The following is a 19,767-nucleotide window of genomic DNA, read 5'->3' as shown; positions in this document are numbered from 1 at the left end:
TTAAACAGTCTGATGATACAAGTCTAGTTTTGGTGAGGGAGTGAGGAAATGACCACATTATTGGTAAGAGTACAGGTTAGTTCAGTATGAGATTTGTAAGAGCTATCTGGTAGTAGCTCTAAAAATTTTGAAACCTGCATGCCCTTTGACCAAGAAATCCCACTTCAAGGAATCTGTCCTACCTAAATTCACTACACAAAAATGCACATACAGTGGTGTTTGTGACAGCAATGTATACAATGGCATGAAAGAGAATGTAAACATCTATTAATAGAAAGTGATTCAATAACTTATAGTACATTCATATTACCATCTGCCACTGTTAAAGAGAATGAAGTAAATCCACATACACTGACAGATGGAATAGGAAGCGGGGGCTGTTCATACAATATCGTCAAGTCATAAAAACAAATTGTAGAACAATATGTAGAATATGGTCTAATTTTTTGAAAAAGCTGTGTATGGAAGCATACCCACTAAACTGGTAAGAGGAAGATTGCAAAAATGTTAAGGAATGACTCTTCCTTTTTTACTTCATGTACTTCTACATTATAATTTTTATAGCAAGTATAAATTACTTTTGTTATGTGGTTTAAAATAGCATGTAATTTTATATAGACAGGCTTTTACAACTATCTCTTTCCTAGCCCATCCCCCACACTGCAACGGGCAGTGTTTTGGGAGGCATTTTTATATAAACAACCTTTCCCTCTAATTACACAAGAATATATATTTATTGTTGAAAATTTGCAAAATATAGAAAAGTCAAAGAAAATAAAAAGAACACTAATCTCACTCTCTAGAGATAAACTGTACATGTATTTTGCTACATTGTCTTCCAGTCTTTCTTCAATAAATTCTAAAAAACCTAGAAATATAAAGTATTATATACTGATTTTTCACTCAGTGTTTTATTATGAGCATTTCCCCATGTTATTAACCACTTTTTTGACATAAATTGTATAGTTATAGAATATACCCTATTATAATGTACCATTTGTTATTTAATATTGATCATTGTGGTAATTTCTAATTTTTTGCTTTTGTAAACGACATGTACAAGGGGTCTTCAAAAAGTTCATGGAAAAATAGAATTGAAAGATAATACGAGTCTTTCCATGAACTTTTAAAAGTACCCTCATATATATTTCATAGTATCTCTGATTATTTCTTCAGGATAAATTTCTAGAAAAGGAAGGAGAAGTGTAAGATTGCCATGAATATTTTAAAGACTCTCAACACGTATTGCCAAATTAGCTCCCGGAAAGGCTGAAATAATTTGCACTCTTACCAGAAGAGGATCAGACTGAATGAAGTTTTGGCCATCCTACTTTGGCCAATGGTTTTATTTTTAGTTTAAATAAATAATGAAGAGAAACTTTGGCCTATTTCATAGGTAAAAGTGTTCTTCCTTTTTAAAATTTATATTTCTTTGATTGTTGGTGTAGTTGAAAATTTTAAATATACTTTAGTTTATAGTTTAAAAAAGAACATTTTCCTCCATAGTCAAAAAGCACGATCACAGTTAAAATTAATAATAATTTCTTAACATTATCCAACATCTATTTCATAGTTATATGCACCAATTGTCTCAAAAACATCTTTTCTGGTTTGTTCAAAACAAAATCCAACTCAATACCATGCATTACACCTGTTTGTTAAGTCTCTTGAGATTCTTTAAATCTATGGTTTCTTTCTTTCCTGCAAAATGTTTTATTTTTCAGGATTTGTCTGGTTGCTTCCTTGTAGGGCTGTTCACCTATTTGCTCTATTTTCTGTTTTTTTTATAAATGGGGAGCTAGCTCTAAAGGCATGATAGATTCAAGTTAGACATTTTGGGGAAGCATATATCATAGGTGATGTTGTATACTTGTTATTGTGTCACGTCAGGAGACTGACCCATAACACCTCAAGGTCAGTCATTAGTGATGCTAAGGTTGACCCCTGGATTATGGTGGTGGCAATCTGCTTCTTTCATTATGTAGATGGGTTTTCCTCTTCGGACTGTTCAGTAATTTGTGAGATGTGCTTTGGCACCGTAAGAATATCTTTTGTCCATCTACCATTCACCTAATGACTTTACCATCAATAGTTAATTTCTAGCTTCTTATTTGAGAGATCATCAAATGGCAGATGACGCTGCTGCAGCAGAAGGGCCTGGAGGCTCCAGGGGCCCCGGAATGGGGGGCTTCAGTGGCTTTCATGGAGCCTTCAGCAGCGACATCCAGGGCCTGGGCTGGGCCATGGAGCTCATGGAGGCAAGGCCGAGGACGAGAAGTGGATCTTCATCACCAAGCTGGGCCACTTGGTCAAGGACATGAGGACAAAGTCTCTGAAGGAGATCTATCTCTTTTCTCTGCCCATCAAGGAGTCTGAGATCTTTGACTTTTTCCTGGGGGCATCCCTCAAGGATGAGTTTTTGAAGATTATGCCAGTGCAAAAGCAGACCTGTGCTGGCCAGCGGACCATATTCAATGCATTTGTTGCCATCGGGGACTACAATGGCCAAGTCAGTCTGGGTGTTAAGTTTTCCAAGGAGGTAGCCACCACTACCTGAGGGGACATCATCCTGACCAATCTCTCCAATGTCCCGGTGCAGAAAGGCTACTGAGGGAACTAGATTGGCAAGCCCCACACTGTCCCTTGCAAGGTGACAGGATACTGTGGCTCTGTGCTTGTGTGCCTCATCCCTGTCCCCAGAGGTCCTGGCATCGTCTTGGCCGCCGTGCCCAAGTAGCTGCTGCTGATGGCTGGTATTGATGACTGCTACATCTCAGCCAGGGGCTGCACGGCCACCCTAGGCAACTTTGCCAAGGCCACCTTTGATGCCATCTCCAAGACCTACAGCTCTCTGATCCCCCGTCTTCTGAAAGGAGATTGTTTTCACCAAGTCTCCCTATCAGGAATTCACTGACCATCTTGTAAAGACCCGCACTGGAGTCTCTGTGCAGAGGACCCAGGCTCCAGCCATGACTACAACATAGGGTTTTCACACAGGAAAAATAAAGTTAATTTATTAAGCCTGTTTAAAAAAAAATGTTATTTTTCTATCTAAGTCAATGTTTTCATTCAGGCTTGAAAATGGTGATTTTCTGATTCTATCATTCCTTCTGTTATATTTATTTCATATTAGTCTATTAAACGCAGCTTTCCCTCCTCTATTGGGACTACTTGTCTACTCTGAAGTATAATTCCTGGTAGAAAGGGAGGATATTTAATTTTTTCCCTTTAATTATCATTTAAATGTTTGTCAGCCACTTTTAGTTCTTTTGTGAATTGTCTTTTCAGGTCCCTTGCCTATTTGCAATGGGAGTGTTCCTCACCCTCTTATTGATATGTTTGTATTCTTTGTCATATATGGCATATATTTCCCTCAGTTTCCTGTGTGAATTTCAATTTTGCTCTTCATTGCTTCCATACTTAGAAGCTCTTCGTTATCCCAAAATCAGATGCACCTTTATTTTCTTATAGCTATCTTATAACTGTTTTATAGTTGACTTTTTTTTACAACTATAGAATATGCTTTTTTTTTTTTTGAAGATGACCGGTTAGGGGATCTTAACCCTTGACTTGGTGTTGTCAGCAACACACTCTCCAAGTGAGCCAACCGGCCATCCCTATATAGGGATCCGAACCCATGGCCTTGGTGTTATCAGCCCCACACTCTCCCAAGTGATCCACGGGCCGGCCCCATGCTTATTTTAAAAACACAAACCTGATCTTATTATTCCTCTGTTAAAAATCTTCCCATTGAAGAAAGTGTCTTCCCATTGCAGGAAGATGAAAGTCTCAGCTCTTTGGAATCTGGCCTTTCTTTTGGCTTCATTTCCCATCTATGCTCCTAGGAATAGGAGATCGCTTGCAGTTCCCTGAACTGTTAATGCTGTTCCATGTGTCCATGCCTTTACAACTACAGATCCCCTTCTCCATGCCCTGTCACAGTCTGTCTGATAAACTTGTATTCTTCCCGTAACTCACAAACATTACCTCTTTTTGTGAAAAGTTTTCCCTATTTCTCTCCATCTCAGTCCCTTTGTAATCTCCCAGAGCCCTCTGGTCAGGTTGTTATTGACATTTCTCTCATTAGGTTGTTGTCTTAGTCTGTGCAGCTATAACACAATACTTGAGACTGGGTCATTTATAGCAACAGAAACTTATTTCTCACAGTTCTGGAGGCTGGGAAGTCCATAATCAAGGTGCCACTAGGTGATGTCTGGTGAAGGCCTGGTCTGCTTCCAAGATGGTGCCTTGTCACTGTGTTCTCCAAAGGGGACAAATGCTTGGTCCTCACAAGGCAGAAGAGAGGAAGAGAGCTAACCCACTTCTTCAAGCCCTTTTATAAGAGCCCTAATCCCACCCATGAAGGCTCTGACCTCATGACCTATTTACCACCTAAAGACCCCACCTCTTAATACTATTATATTGGTGATTAAGTTTCAACATGTGAATTTTGGGGGATACATTCAGGCCATAGCAGTTGTCATTGTCTTTATACATATTTCTGTCCCTATCCTATGAGCTCCTTAGGGGAGGGGAACAAATCATATTTATCATTGTCACTGCCCAGCACAAAAGGGCACACAACATTTGTAAATGTGTGAAGCGTTAATTAAAATACAGTTTTGGATGGTGAGCCATTTACAGAGTGGTGGAAATGTTTTTTCAGAATTTTCAAATACAGATAAAAAAAACCTTTCCTTCCTCTATTTTTTAGAAATATGACTGTCAAAGATGGTGCTAACCTGCAAGGAAGGTAATATCATAAAAATATAACACCTGTGTGTTAAACATGGCTTTTGATGTGTAGTATTGGAGACAAAGAAAAGATGCCACAGGGGCAAAGCTATTGATGCAACTGCAGTGTTAAGAAATCCCTACCCCTTACCCCACCCCCAGCCTCTCCAGTCCCTCCTGCCTGCAGCTCTTTCCTCCTGGTTCTACAGTGCTGAGTTCCAAAGCTCACACATTCCTCACCCAAATGCTAATTTGCACCTCCCTCCCCTACCAGGTCCACTGGGAGCTTTTATGTTCAAGAGGCTCCTCCTGATGGCCAGCTGCTCAGAGGCTCAACCCTATTTATCCCTTGCCACAGTTTAAAAACTCAGGGTTTCCACAGAACTGATTCACATACCAATAGCACAATCTCAAAGCAGGGCATGTTAAAAAAAGAAAGGAATGGGTTCCGGTCAAAATGGCAGAATATATGGTCCCCAGCGTCACTCTCTCCCATAAATCAACCAATTTACAACTATAAAAATGTAACATCAGCCAAGCCGGGGCCGCTGGAGTTCAGGGGAAGAGGACAAGAGACCTACAGAGTTCACGAAGGTGGGAAAAACCATGATGAGAGAAAGAAAACGCTGCTCTGAGCATTTTGGGCTGCGACTGTTTTAAGGCTCGAGCTGCTGAGCGCATGGAGCAGGAGTCTGCAGAAGCCGCAGCTGTGCCCTTCAGATGGAGTTACTTGGAGGCAGCAGGAGAGAAGAGGACAGCAAGACCACTAATAGGTTTCCCATGGACCCACACAGGAGTGAGGAGCCAGAACAGCTGAAAAAGGGGAGCCATTCAGAGGCCGGTGAGTCATCGCAAGGGACCAGTGTAGGGCCCATCCCATGGGAAGTGTTTGGAGCATGGGCGGTGGGGGAGACAGACTCACCAGGAAAACACTGGGACACAGCAAGGACAGCCAATCTGCCCCCAGTCAGCACAGGACCACTCAGAGGGGACTGGGGAATGCAGAATTGCATGGGGTGCAGTTTGATGATAAAACTCAGGCCCAGATCAGAGATTCTACACAACACAGATCCACAGGGTCTCTGGAGAGCAGGAAGTACCTATAAGATCATCCATTAAACCCTGAGCTGCACAAAAAGCCTTCCCTAGGGAAACAGCAGCAAAGCAGCAATTGAGCTCAACCACACAGCTCAAGTACTGGTCCCCACAGGAAGTTCCCCTACGTGTTAGAAGCAAAGGACAAAAAATTAGTTCCGGCCCAGGCACACCACCAGCACCTTGGGGCCTGCCTGGGAACTAGGGGCTTTGATCCAGGGACCGGACCCCACTCCCACTTCCAGGCAAACTGTGCCAGCACCTTAGGGCCAGTGCAGAGACCCGTGGCATGGAGCCAGGGACTGGATCCTCCTCCCACAACTAGGCACACCACACCAGCACCTCAGGGCCCACCTGGGGACCCAAGGCATGGAGAAGGGGACCAGACCTCTCTCCCACAACCAGGCACACCACGTCAGTGCCTTGGGGCCCACCTAGGGACCCAGGGCATGGAGAAGGGGACTGGACATCTCTCCCACAACCAGGCACACCATGCCAGTGCCTTGGAGCCTGCCCAGGGACCTAGGGCATGGAGAAGGGGACTGGACATCTCTCCCACAACCAGGCACACCATGCCAGTGCCTTGGGGCCTGCCCAGGGACCCGCCGAGGGACCAGAGGCATGGCAAAGGGGACCAGACACACCCCACAACCAGGCATACCACCAGTGCAAGGAGCATATCAAAAGCAGCACCTTCCTGTGGGTGGCCCACCACAGCCACCACAATAACCATGGCTGCCGCAAAAGTGGCTAGACGCCACAGCCACCATGCACATGGCCCGCCAACCACTGGCGTGCATTCACACAACGAGAGTCACCAGCAGAGATAAAGAAAAGAAGAGGATGTCTCTCTCCACAAAGCCCATTTCAGAGTGACGGAAGAAGCATCTGCTCTATGATAATATTGGGGGACCTGAACACACCTCTCAGCGTTGGACAGATCATCTAGGCAACAAATTAACAGAGTAACCGTTATTCTTTCAGAAGGAGAGAAGAAATCTAGGGCAATTAGAGGGGGGAGGAGGAGGGAATGAGGGAAGGGGAGAGGTTGGACAAGGGGCATAAAGAATAATTACAATTTGTAACCACATATATGCTAATAATATTGATTTGATCAATATATTTCAATGTTCAACTCCAAAAATATGTATAATCGATTTTGATTCAATAAATAAAATGAATTTAAAAAAAGAAGAAGAAAGGGATAGTGAGAGTACTAGAATAGTCTTGATTTCTGTATTACAAAAAAGCGATGGTATAAAACAGTGCTGTCCAATAGAAATACAATGCAAACCACATATGTAACTTTAAATTTTCTAGTAGCAGTAACAGAGAAAATTGATCATAATGTATTTAACCACATATCGACATATTATCATTTCAACACACATCATCAATATTTTAGAAGTTTCACATTTCTTCAACTTTAAAATTTTAAATTAATTAAAATTAAATAAAATTTAAATGATCAAAACCAGAACTTTTTTTTTTTTCTGGCCGGTAAGGGGATTGCAACCCTCGGCACGGTGTGGACTGCACCACGCTCAGCCAGTGAGCGCACCGGCCATCCCTATATAGGATCTGAACCCACAGCCTCGGTGCTACCAGCACCGCACTCTCCTGAGTGAGCCCTGGGGCCGGCCCCAGAACATTTAATATTGATACACTACTACTGTTTAATCCATTGTCCACATTCCGATGTCATCAGTTTTCCAAATAATGTTCTCTATGGCTATTTCTTCCCCCAGCCCAGGATCTAATTCAGGATCAGACATTGTATTTAATTGTAATGTCTCTTTAGTCTCCTTTAATCTGGAAAATAGCCTCAGCCTTTCTTTACCTTTCTTGACATTGACATTATTGAAGAGTATGAGCCAGCTGTTATGAAGAATGCCCTTCAATTTGAGTTAGCCTGTAGTTTCCATGTGATTATTTTCAGGTTTTTCATTTTTGGCAGGAATACACAGAAATGATGTATGTCTGTGGCTGACATGGAGATTCTCCTGCAAGGGAGGACTTGTCACCCAGCTGCAGAGAGAATGGTCAGCAGGTAGCCTTCAGCCGATAGCTCCTTTACTAAAGGAATCTCCACGTCAGCCACAGACATACATCATTTCTGTGTGCTTCAGAGAGCCACCTTGTTTGATGTCTTGCTCATCTTGGGAAAGTCCACATCTGGTGACTTTGTGAGGCAAGAATATAATAGCCTGATCATTTTGACCTGACACAGGGCCAAATGTATCAGGCACTTAAGACATGAAGAAAAGAGTAACTAACTATAAGGATAATGTATTGGATGGTTATTGCTGACTGCCACTAAGGCTCCACACAGAAATAGAATAAACAGATAAGGGTAAGTAACAGTCAGTTGAAAATCAGGTGTGGAAGCTAGAGGACCACAGGTTGCATATATATACAAATATATATTATAAATACATAATATATATGAATGAAAAGAAGCTTTCATCTCTACTGGGAGGGCAGAAAAACCCCAGGACAAAATCCAGGACTTAAGAGGTTAAAAGCCAATCAAATCATGATTTTTATGCCAAGATCAGAGTGCTGCGGGGAAACATTTGTAGAGAAACGAGACACAAGGAAAGGATCCTATGGGTAGGTGACCCTGAATTGACACCCCCACTCTCCCCCAGTCTCCTCTGAGCCTTCTGAGCCTGCAGAAGTGGCTGTGGCTCAGCTCTCCATATTAAGAGCTGGTACCTGCCCTCGGAAGGTAACATATGCCCCTGTCCTCACCTTCTGGCCACCAGGTCTATAACAAGGCCCAAGTCACAGTATAACCCAGCTAAGGACATTGTGGAACTTATAAGGAAGGATAGTTGCTACATACCCAAGAAGCTGCAAGATCTGGTCAATGTGTACAGAAGGAGCTGAGGGAGTGTGTGTGTGACTTAATCTAAGGGGCCAGATTAATAGGGCAATAAGGCAATCTTATAGGGCAGGGAAGGGTTTATTGACTTGGGAGCACTTTCCTGAGATATAGGATTTAACACCTAGCAAGAACCCAGGCCTGCAGGGGGTGATGGGAGTTCACTCCTAGGATGGCTCCTTTAAGGGTGGAAAAGCGATGGCTCACACAGTGAAGCTGAAATGCCCGAATTTCTATGGCAGGCAGAGGAGGAAGGGATTAAAAGCAGAAGTGGGCATGCTGGAACGGTTACACTGTGCATGGCTGGAAGACTCGCCAGATAAGTATGTTCACAGGAAAGCCCAAAGGAATGAGCTGTGATGAGGGCGCATCACTAAGAGGCTCAGCAGGGGTCCTCTGTGAAAGCCAGGGCTGATGGTAGCTGAGGCTGTTACAGAATTTGACCCCTCGTATCATAGGGATATCACACAGAGGCCAAGTGGCAATGTTTAGCCACCAAAAGCTTGTGATTTTTGTAATAACTGGCAAAGCCAGAGTGGCAGCCAGCAGGACTGCAGAGAATTGTGGAAATGGCTAACAGAGCCTGGCCTCCATAGGGACAACATAGATGGGCAGCTGACAAGAATACTACTCAGATTGTACCAGCAGAAGAAACCAAACCTGGGTGACAAGGAGGCTGAGGGCATTCACTCCAGAAAAAAGCCACCATTCCTTGTATCCCCCACAGGAAAAATGCATAGGTTTGGGTACCAAGGGGTAGAAGCAGAGTGACATCTCTTACTGTCAATCTCAATGACCCACTGTGAAATTTTGTATTTCTTGTCTTTACAACTCTGGGCTCTGAGGGGTTTGATTCCCGGTCTCCAAAAGTGGCACACCATCACCACGGGATTCAACAAGAGTCCCATGGAATTATGAGCTATGGCTCATGACTGAGAACTTTTGGCTCCTGTGTCCAGGGACCAGGCAAGAGGAGGGTCACTGTCTTGGCAGGGGTTTTTGATCACCAGGAGAAGGTAGGACTGCCTTTACAAAATGGGAGCAGTGGGGACTAGTATGGAACCCAGGTGATTCAGTTAGGAGCCTCATAGTACTCCTTTGCCCACTTGTGACTGAAAAAGAAACAGGAATAGTAAGAATGGCCTGAGAAGGGTCTGATGACCAGGGCTCAGGTCCCTTGGGAATGAGAGTCAGGCTCTTGCCACTAGGTAAGACACTGAGGCTAGCAGAGTTGGCAACTGATGATGAAGGACACCTAGAGTGGATAGTGAAGAAGGGTTTCTTAGTCGTCTCAGGATGCTGTAACAAGAGACCATAGACTGGGTGGCCTAACAACAGACAATTATTTCTCACAGTCCCAAACGCTACGTAGTCCAAGCCCAGGGAGCCAGCATGGTCAGGCTCTGGTGAGGGCCTTCTTCCTGGCTTGCGGATGGCTGCCTTCTGGATGTATCCTCACATGGTAAAGAGAGCTACCTTGTATCTCTTCCTCTTCCTACAAGGGCATTAATTTCATCATGAGGGCTCCACCCTCATGACCTCATCTAACCCTGATCACCTCTCAAAGGCACCACCTCCAAATACCATCACATTGGGAATTAGAGCTTCAATAAATGAATTTGGGGGCACATAAACATTCAGTCCATAACAGTATCAATTGTAGCCTTCAGATAAATGCATCAGCTGTAGTTTGTCTCACTACCTTCCCTCCTCTAAACTTCCCCTCAGGAAGAGAGCCCACCCGATTCCTGGAGAAGTGGGTTCTACCAAATCAAGGAGTTGGCTGTGGTAGATATGGAGTCTGTTCCATTCAATGGGTTATAAAACACTAAAATCATTAGTCCAAGATCTGATCAGTGAGAGTTCTTCAAGCTGCCTCCTATGTCCCTTTAGTATATCCCTGTCATTCTTTGGCACTTCCTTGCTTTCTGACACAAGATGATCCAGACTCACATTGTACTTTCTGGGCTCAGCCCTGAGGTCAACATTTTTCCAAAGATCTTTGGTTCCATTTAGTGGAAGTGGCATTTTACTCTTGTATTTTCAGGCAACTCCCTTATTTTTAACTCCTTTTCCTAACGTGAGAAACCTGACTCCCATTTCTAGGCTCAAGCCTAGAAAACACAAAAGTAGTTTCAGACTTGCTTATTAGAATTCAATATTTATATGCCATTTTTTTCTTTCCAAGTAAAATTTACATACAATGAAATGCAAAAATCTTAAGTGTATCATTTAACGAGTTCTGAAAAATGCATACACCAGTGCAACCCGAACCCCTATCAAGATACACCACATTGGCGCGGCTTGACAAGGCCTCATGGTGGCGGCAGCAGCTTGAGCGCTGCATGGTGGTGACTGGGCTGCGAGCCTGGTGGTCCGTGTGCCCCCCGGCCCACGCACTCCCGGTGCTGTGCGGGTGCTGAGCAGGCCCCAGCTGGGAAGATGGTGAAGTATTTTCTGGGCCTCAGTGTGCTCCAGAGTTCCTGGAACCAAATGTTTGCTGCCTTGTGGCAGTGGTACCCGAATCCCTACAGCAAACATGTCTTGACAGAAGACAGTACACTGGGAGGTGACCCCTGACCAGAAGCTCCTGTCCCGGCAACTCCTGACCAAGACCAACGGGACTCCCAACTGGGCCGAGCGACTGTTTCATGCCAATGTTGCTAACTTAGTGTACATCCTGGAGGACTCTGTTGTGGACCCACAGAATCAGACCATGACCACCTTCACCTGGAACATCAACCACGCCCCACTGATGGTGGTAGAGGAGCGATGTGTTTACTGTGTGAACTCTGACAACAGTGGCTGGACTGAAATCCGCAGGGAAGCCTGGGTCTCCTCTAGCTTATCTGGTGTCCTCACAGCTGGCCAGGAATTTGGTCTTGGCTGGTTCAAAACAACGTGACCAAGACTATGAAGGGTTTTGAATACATCTTAGCCAAGCTGCAAGGTGAGGCTCCTTCTAAAACACTCATTGAGACCCCCAAGGAAGCCAAGGAGAAGGCAAATGAGATGGCACTGGCAGCTACAGAGGTGGCCAATGGAAGGACCTAGCCAACAAGGCAGCCACCATGAAGCAGCAGCAGTAGTAATCTGTATAGCCAGTCCAGGTCCTGGTGCAGCCTGGGTCCTCCCCACCTCTGCCACAGCACACCAGACAACTCGGCTCAACTCCCTCTGCCTTCTCCCCATTGTACTTTATTATTAAAAGTAAATTTCCAGCCCTATCTACTGTCTGGGTGGTGGGTTGGGGGTGGGTGTCCTGTTCAGCATCTATAATACACCAGGTATGTCATCCAGGTCCGAGCTTAGCCTCCTTGTCCCCCTATTGGGCAGTTGAGGACAGAGGCACAGAGAGTTGTGGTGACTTGCCCAGGGTCACAGATAGTATGCAGTTGAGGTGGTAATAAATGATACACTGCAAACTCCATGAGGGTAGGGCTCTTTGCTTTGTTCTCTGATGTGTCCTGAGTACCTGGAACAATATCTAGCATAATAGGCACTCAATAAATACTTGCTGAATTAAAAAAAAAAAAAAAAGATATAGAACATTATTAGCACCCTCGAAAGCACCTTTATGCTTCTTTTAGTCAATCCAACAATTAGAAGCAACCATTTTATGCTTTTCTTTTCACTACAGATTAGTTTTGCTTGTTTAGAACTTTATATATATGAAAAATATAGAATGTACTTTATAGTGTCTGGTTTCTTTTGCTCCACATAACGTTTTTTAAAAATTATTTTTGGGGCCCAAAATATGGTCTTTCTTGATGAATATTCTGTGTGCCCTTGAAAAGAATGTGTGTTCTGCTGGTGTTTGGTGAATTGTTCTATAAATGCCATTGCTTTAAATCGGTTTGTGTCTTCTACATCTTATTGATTTTTTGTGTACTTATTCTATCACTTACTGAGAGAAGATTGCTAAAATTTCCAAGTATAATTATGAAGCTATCTATTTTTCACTTTATTTTTATCAGTTTTGCTTCATATACTTGAAACTCTGTTATTAGATGCATACTTATTTAGGATTGTTATGCCTTTTTCATGAAAAAACTCATTTATCATTATGAAACATTCCTCTGCAGCCTTTTTCTGAAGTTCAGTTTGTCTGATATTAATAAGCTACTTAACCGTTTTCCAAATTAGTAATTTTTTCCCTGTCTTTTTACTCTTACCTATCTATGTCTTCATTTTTAAAGTGGACTTCTTGTAGATAGCATATAGTTGAGTCTTGCCTTAAAAAACAAACAAAACAAAAACCAATATGACAATCTTTGCCTTTTAATTGCAGTGTTTAGACCATTTACATTTAATATAATTATCACTATTGTTGGTTTTAAATCTATAATATTGGTAACTTATTTTTTATTTGCTCTATTTGTTCTTTACTCCATTTCCCCCTTTTCTAGGCTTCTTTTGGATCAAATTCATCATAGTATTCTAATTTTAATTCCTTTATTGCCTTATTAGCTTTTAGTTTCTCTTTTTTTTCCTTTAGTCTTTCTCTTCCAATACGTATCTTTAACTTATCATATTCTACATTTAAATAATATTATACCACTTCATTTATGGTATAAAAGCCTTGTAACAGTGTATATCCATTCCCTTTTCCTTTACGATATAATTAACGTATGTTTTACTTCTTCACTTGTTATAAAATTCTCAAAGCACTTATGAAAACTATTTTTTCATTGAATTGTTAATTGTATTAGAGAAAATTTAAAAAGAAAAAATCTTTATATTGATTCACATATTCACCATTTGTTAATTGTATTAGAGAAAATTTAAAAAGAAAAAATCTTTATATTGATTCACATATTCACCATTTTTAATACTTTCTTTTCCTTTGCGTGAATTTGAGCTTGCATCTGACATCATTTTAATTTAATCCAAAGAACTTTCTTTAGCATTTATTATAATTCAGGTCTGCTAGCAACAAATTTTCTCATTTTATGTTTGCCTGAAAGTGTCATTATTTCACTTTCATTTTTTTAAAAGAATTTTTGCTGAGTATTGAATTTGAGGTTTATAGATTTTTCTCTTTCTGGACTTTAAGATTTCATTTCATTATATTTTGGCTTGCATTCTTTTTGTTGGAAAGTGTGAAGTCAATAGTGCTTCTTATCTTTGCTCTCTATATGCAATGTGGCTTCTGATTTTTCTCTGGTTGTTTCTAATATTTTCTTTTTCAGCAGTTTGAGTGTAATGTGACTTGGTGTGGCTTTCTTCGTGTTTAGCCTGTTTGGTGTTAGTTTACTTTTTTTGGATCTGTGGGTTTATACTTTTCATCAAATTTAGAAAAATTTTGGCCATCATCACTTCAAATATTTTTTATCCCCTCTCCTGTCTTTCCAGGGCTCTGATTCCACGTATGTTAGATAGTTTTGTATTGACCCACAGGTCACAAAGGCATTGTTCTTTTTTTTTTTTTTTTCCAACTTTTTTTCTCTGTGCTTTAATATAGATAATTCTTTTGCACTGTTTCTTCATTTACTAATATTTTCATTGGTGGTATCTAATCTGCTGTTAAGCCTATAGAGCAAAATTTTCATTGCAGATATTGTATTTTTATGCTCTATAAGTTTGATTTGGTTCTTTTTTATGGTTTCCATTTGTCATTTTATATTTATGTCCCTTTAAATTCTTGGCCATATTTACAATAGCTGTTTTAAAGTTCTTATCTGATTTAACATCTAATTTCATCATCTTTGTCATTTCTGGGTCTGTTTCTCTTGACTGATTTTTTCCCTGTTTATGGTGCACAATTTTTCTGCTCCTTCACATGTATAGTATTATTTGATTGGATATTATACATTGTCAGTGTTACATGATCAAGTGCCTGGATTTTGTTGTCTTTCTTTAAAGACTGTTAAGTTTCATACAAGCAAGCAATTAATTTACTTGCAGATCTCTTTTTCAGCTTTGTTTGATTGGATCTAGAATAGTCTTTTCTATTGGGCTAATTTAGCCTTATTTTAAAGTGTGGCCTTTCTGTGGACTTTCTACCAAATGCCCCAGGTTTTTAATAAGATTACCACATTTCAATTAGAGCTCAAATGTTTCCAAACTCTATTCAAGCTCCAGTAGCTGTTCAGCTTTTATTATTTACCAACCTCACAGAGTCTAACCTCAAACTTACACCAAAGATTTAAGGAAACCTTATGTGTGTATTTCTGGAGCTCTTTCTCGGGTAATACGTCCTGCAAATATCAATTGCTTCAATCTCTCTTAATTCCAATTTCTGTCTCCTCAGTTAACAAGAGTACTGTACTCTGCTTGGCTTCCTTCCATCCTATGATTAGGTAAATACCTCCAGGAAGAAATCTGAGGAAATTTTTGGGCTTATCTTGTTTGCTTTCCTTCTTTCCGTGATCACAATCTTACTATGCCTATTGTCCAATGCCTGAAAACAGTTGTTTCATAGATTTGGTGCAGTTTTTTATTGCTTGTGGTAGGAGGCTTAGTCTGGTACTAGTGACTTATTAATGTCTGAATCATCCTTAGCATTTTTAAAATGTAAACTTTCTATTGAATAAGAAAATACATACTGAAAAATTGTATGAATCATAAGTGTACAGCTTGATGAATTTTCATTAATTGAACACACCGTGTAACCAAATTCCAGATCAAGAGCATTATTAGAACTTTAGAAGTCCCCCATGCTCCTTTCCAAATATTAATACTACCCAACAGTAACCAATATCCTGATTTTTATCATTATGTATATTTTTGGTTTTGAACATTATATAAGTGGAATACTACAAGTATGCACTTTTGTGTTTAACTTATTTTACTCAATTTCACGATTGTGAGATTCATCCATGCATTGTGTGTAGTTGTAGATTGTTTATTTGCTTTCTTGTATAATATTCTGCATGTGAATATTCTCAGATTTATTCATCCTGTGAACATATGAATATATCTCTGTTGAGTATGTATCTAGGAGTGGAATTGCTAGATTAACTCACTCCAACAAACACCAAATTTATATAATTAGGTCAGATTTTCTTCTGAACTCTAGACTTACATATCCAAATGTGCTCAACATCTGCACTTATAAGCTTCTCAAATCTAACGTATTCCAAACTATTTGATCCTCCTTCTATGTTCTCTCAATCAGTAAATGGCTTCTTAATCTATCTAGTTACTTAAGGAGTCATCCTTAATACTCCTCTTTTCTTGACCCTTCCTGACAAACCAATCCATTATTAAGTCCCTTGATTCCACCTCTGATTCATACATACTTTGAAATTATCCACCTCTTTCTGTCTCTATTGCCATTACTCTAATTCATGTCACCATCATTTCTGGCCTTGGCTAATGTAACTGCCCCCAAACTGACCTTCCAGCATCCCTTCTTGCCCTCTTCCAATCTATTCCTCACAAGCACGCCAAATGAGCTTTTAAATATGTAAATCAGATCCTACTTAACAGTCTTTGTTAGCTGCCCACTGATTTTAGGATACCTTCCAAAAGACAGTCTGAAATCTGTAATGTGGCCAGTAAGAGCCAGCATGGTCTGGCCCCTGCCCCATCTCAGCCCCAGCTTCTCCTTGCTCACTACACCAGCCACACTGACTTCTTTTCAGTTTCTAGAACACACCAAGTTCTTACATGCCCCAACAACCTTACACATACGTTCCTTTGGCCAAGAACATTTTTAAGGCTCTTTAATATGCCTGGAGCTTAAAAGGCATTTATTCAGAGGGCTCTTCCCTGACAGTTCAAAATTAATCCATCATTGCACCCACTAATTTCCCTTCATAGTACTGATCACAATTTATAATTATGTAACAATTTATGCTTTAATGTCTCTCGCTCCTATTACACCTTAAATTCCATCGAGTGTTATGCTGACTCCTGTAGTATAATGCCCAAAGGTACTTGTCGCATGGTAGACATTCAGTAAATGCTTGTTAAATAATGCATAACCATGCGAAGGCTGGAAGCGGCCGCAGGGCAAGCATCTGTCATCTCTCTGCCATGGTTAATTTCCTTCCTGTGTGTGGTGGTAGATGGGGGCAGGTCCTTTCCTTGCTCACCCAAATGGGGTTTTCCCCAGCCCCTTGGATAAGTGTTTTCTGTAGGGCTGGCTGCATATGAGAGAAAAATGCCCCCAGATACTGGGAGGCAGGAGGGGGAGATTAGGTTTATTTTTGAAGGACGGTATAATTCTGTCCCCCGAGGACCATGCAGTCTCCTGGCCCAAGTGCAAGAGAAGCTGCCAATCTCTTATGGAGAGGGTGGGACTAAGGCGGGCCCCGGGAGGGGGCGGGTCAGTGTGTGCTTCCCACAGAACCCGATTGGCCTGAGCGAGCCAAGAAAACGGGGGCGGAGCTTGATTTCGCCGGCGCGAGCCACGTTGGGCGCGGGGCAGCCCCAACGAAAGGCCTCTCCCGGGCCCCACAATGCACTGCGGGGCGCGTCACTCGGAGCCGCGGGTCCCGGCCGGACAGGTACTGCTGGCACCTCTGGGTCCTCTTTCCTGCCTTCTCGGGGCCGCTGGAACCCCTGGCCGGGTGCTCCTTTTGCTCTCCCGCCACGGCCTCGGCCCTCGAATCTACAGACCTAGCCCCGGGCAAGAACCAAGACCGTGCCGTGGGGATGGGAGCCGGGTGTCGTTGGGGCCGCGGAGCTCTGGAGTGGCGGGCGTGTGGGGACCGCGTCCCCTTCGACTTGAGGGGTCTGTGCGGCCGCGCGGGCAGCAGTTGACCCTCGGCCGACTTGCTCCTACTATGGGGCAGCCGGGATGGGAGTGTCCAAGGGGGAGTCGCCCTGGGCTGCTAGCGGCTGTGGGTGCGTGGGAGGGGATTCCCGGGCCCAGATGTCAGAAACACTGGGATCCACTTAGGCTGTTTAGGTGGCCCCAGAGAGCCTGAGGTGGCGTCTCCTATTTCTTTTAGACAAGGTGGGATTTGAATCAGTGACTTACTTTGCGTTTTGTGGGGATCGAATGATCATTGACACCAAAGATTTCACCACGTTGGCGCACAGAAACGTCTTGAGGCCCTTGGCACTTTGGGGACGATGTGGCACTTTGAAAGGAGCCCTGAACAATTGGCTCAAGTGGAGGAGGTCTCTGAAAGAGAAGGCCGAGCTCGAGCTGGCTTGAATCTCTCTGCCTGTGAAAACAGCTTTGGATATTTCTCCTGCTGCTTAGTTTCCTGTGTCATCCACCTGGGGCAGGTGGAGAGCGTGAGAACCAGACCCTCCTATACCTATCCAGCTAAGGCAAAGCTCAGCCCTGGGCTAAAGTGTCAACAGATGAAGCACCCACTTTTTAAAACTCCGAATCACATTCCATGTTACTGGTATTTGCTCACATGCTAAGATTGTGAGGAATTAGGCAGTTCCTTAAATGGTACTAACAGTTCCTGGCATATTAAGGTTTAGTATTTGAATCTGACACATGTGACTATGCACTAAGTTAATGGGACATCTGAGCATATCCCAGATGGTTGAGAACCTTCACATCCATTTAGTGCTGTGAGTGTGGTTAAAGTCTAAGTATATTTTATGTTGGTGTATGAAAGAAGCCCAGGTCCTATCAAAGGGGTGCCTGTGACTTTCCTCTTCATGTATTTGAGTAAGAAGTTTGGATATTTTGAGAGATGATATATCACAGAGTAGTTAGAGTTAGGCCTGAATTCAAATCCCTACTTTGTCATGTACTAGTTTAGGGGTTGAACAAATTACTTAAATTTTCTGGGCTTGAATTTCCTCAGAGGTAAAAAGGAACTAACAGTACCTACCTCACAGGTTAATGGGAGGCTTAAATGAGGTAATGTGTGTAAAGTGCCCAGTCCCTAGAGGGTAATCAATAAATAATAATACCAAACACAATCTAGTACTTTTGGTATACTACAAGGCAATGTTTTAGGTGCTTTACATGATCCTATGAGGTAGATACTAATAGTATCTTTAAAACAACCCTATGAGATAGATACTATTAGTAGCCTCAATTTATAGGTGATGAAATTGAGGTATAGAATAGCAAAACTTCCACAACGCTGGTACTCAATGGAGCCAGTATTTGAACCCAGGTAGTTTGGCTCCAGAGTCTATCCTCTTAACTACCATACTGCACTGCCTCTTAAAGAAAATGTAAGCTGTTATTTTTTATTATTTAAAAATAAGTACTTAGATAGTTTTTGTATCACTGATTGGTTTTGGGAGACTGATGTAGCACAGTAATGTAGAGGTACAAGAAACTTAGGTTTAAATATCAGCTCTGCCATATTCTAGCAGTGTGACATTGAGAAAGTGAGCCTCAGTTTCCTCATCTATAAAATGGAGGTTATACCTACCTAACTGTAAACTAAGTGTTGTTATGCAAATGTTGGGGATTGACACATGCAAGCATGTGTTTGGGGCACTGTTCCTAGATGTGGGTATAATCTGTTGATTATACCTGAAGTCTTACACATATTGTGCAGTGCAAGCACACATAATAGGAGTATCAAAGACTGCTAGTAAGGTAGGGAGCACAGACAGAGAAGCAGGATAAATTCTGGTTGTCCTTGGTACCCTTTTTCCCTCCCCTCTTCATGCTCTGTTTTCTAAGTGCCTTCCTGCTAACCTATGGCTATGTAAAATTCTTCTCCCTTTTCATTCGGTGCACCCTGTGCATTACAATTAGTGTATCTTTCTCCCCAAACTAATTCCCCCACCACAATTCCCACAGATCTCAGCTATCACTTTTAATAAAATAATATGTACCGAGGTAGTGTTTCCCAAACTTTGGTACCATCATATATGCAAGATAATTTAATAAGCAGATGAACATTTAAAAAATAATTCTCCAAAAGGTTTTCACACACACATATTTGAATAAAACAAAAAATATATTTGTCATTTCTTTTAATTTAAATTAGGAGAACTACCTGACACTTCAAAACTGATTTCACAAATATTATAGCTAAAACATAGTTGCCTTGGGTTGAATGTCCCCCCAAAACTTAATTCCCACTATAACTGTTGAGGGTGGGAAATCCTATTATGGTAATTGAAAGGTGGGTGGGGCCTTGAAGAGGTGATTAGATTGTAGGACC

The 19,767-nt window shown here is 42.0% G+C and overlaps 1 protein-coding gene and 2 pseudogenes across 1 annotated transcript in view; all 3 read left to right on the top strand.

Moving 5' to 3' along the window:
• The first annotated feature begins 2,126 nt into the window (after positions 1–2,126).
• On the top strand, positions 2,127–2,984 carry LOC134390758 (small ribosomal subunit protein uS5-like; annotated as a pseudogene).
• Positions 2,985–11,158: 8,174 nt separating this feature from the next.
• On the top strand, positions 11,159–11,805 carry LOC134376032 (PRELI domain-containing protein 1, mitochondrial-like; annotated as a pseudogene).
• Positions 11,806–17,140: 5,335 nt separating this feature from the next.
• SEC22A (SEC22 homolog A, vesicle trafficking protein) overlaps positions 17,141–19,767 on the top strand; it is a 73,062-nt gene continuing 70,435 nt past the window's right edge. The window contains exon 1 of the mRNA XM_063107977.1: positions 17,141–17,172. The gene's annotated coding sequence lies outside the window, so the exon portion shown is untranslated. The remainder of the gene's footprint in view (positions 17,173–19,767) is intronic.

This window comes from Cynocephalus volans, chromosome 1, assembly GCF_027409185.1.
Source record: "Cynocephalus volans isolate mCynVol1 chromosome 1, mCynVol1.pri, whole genome shotgun sequence".
In the NCBI taxonomy this organism is placed as follows: domain Eukaryota; kingdom Metazoa; phylum Chordata; class Mammalia; order Dermoptera; family Cynocephalidae; genus Cynocephalus; species Cynocephalus volans.
The sequence above is the reverse complement of the archived record's forward strand: the minus strand, read 5'-3'. Positions and strand labels throughout refer to the sequence as shown.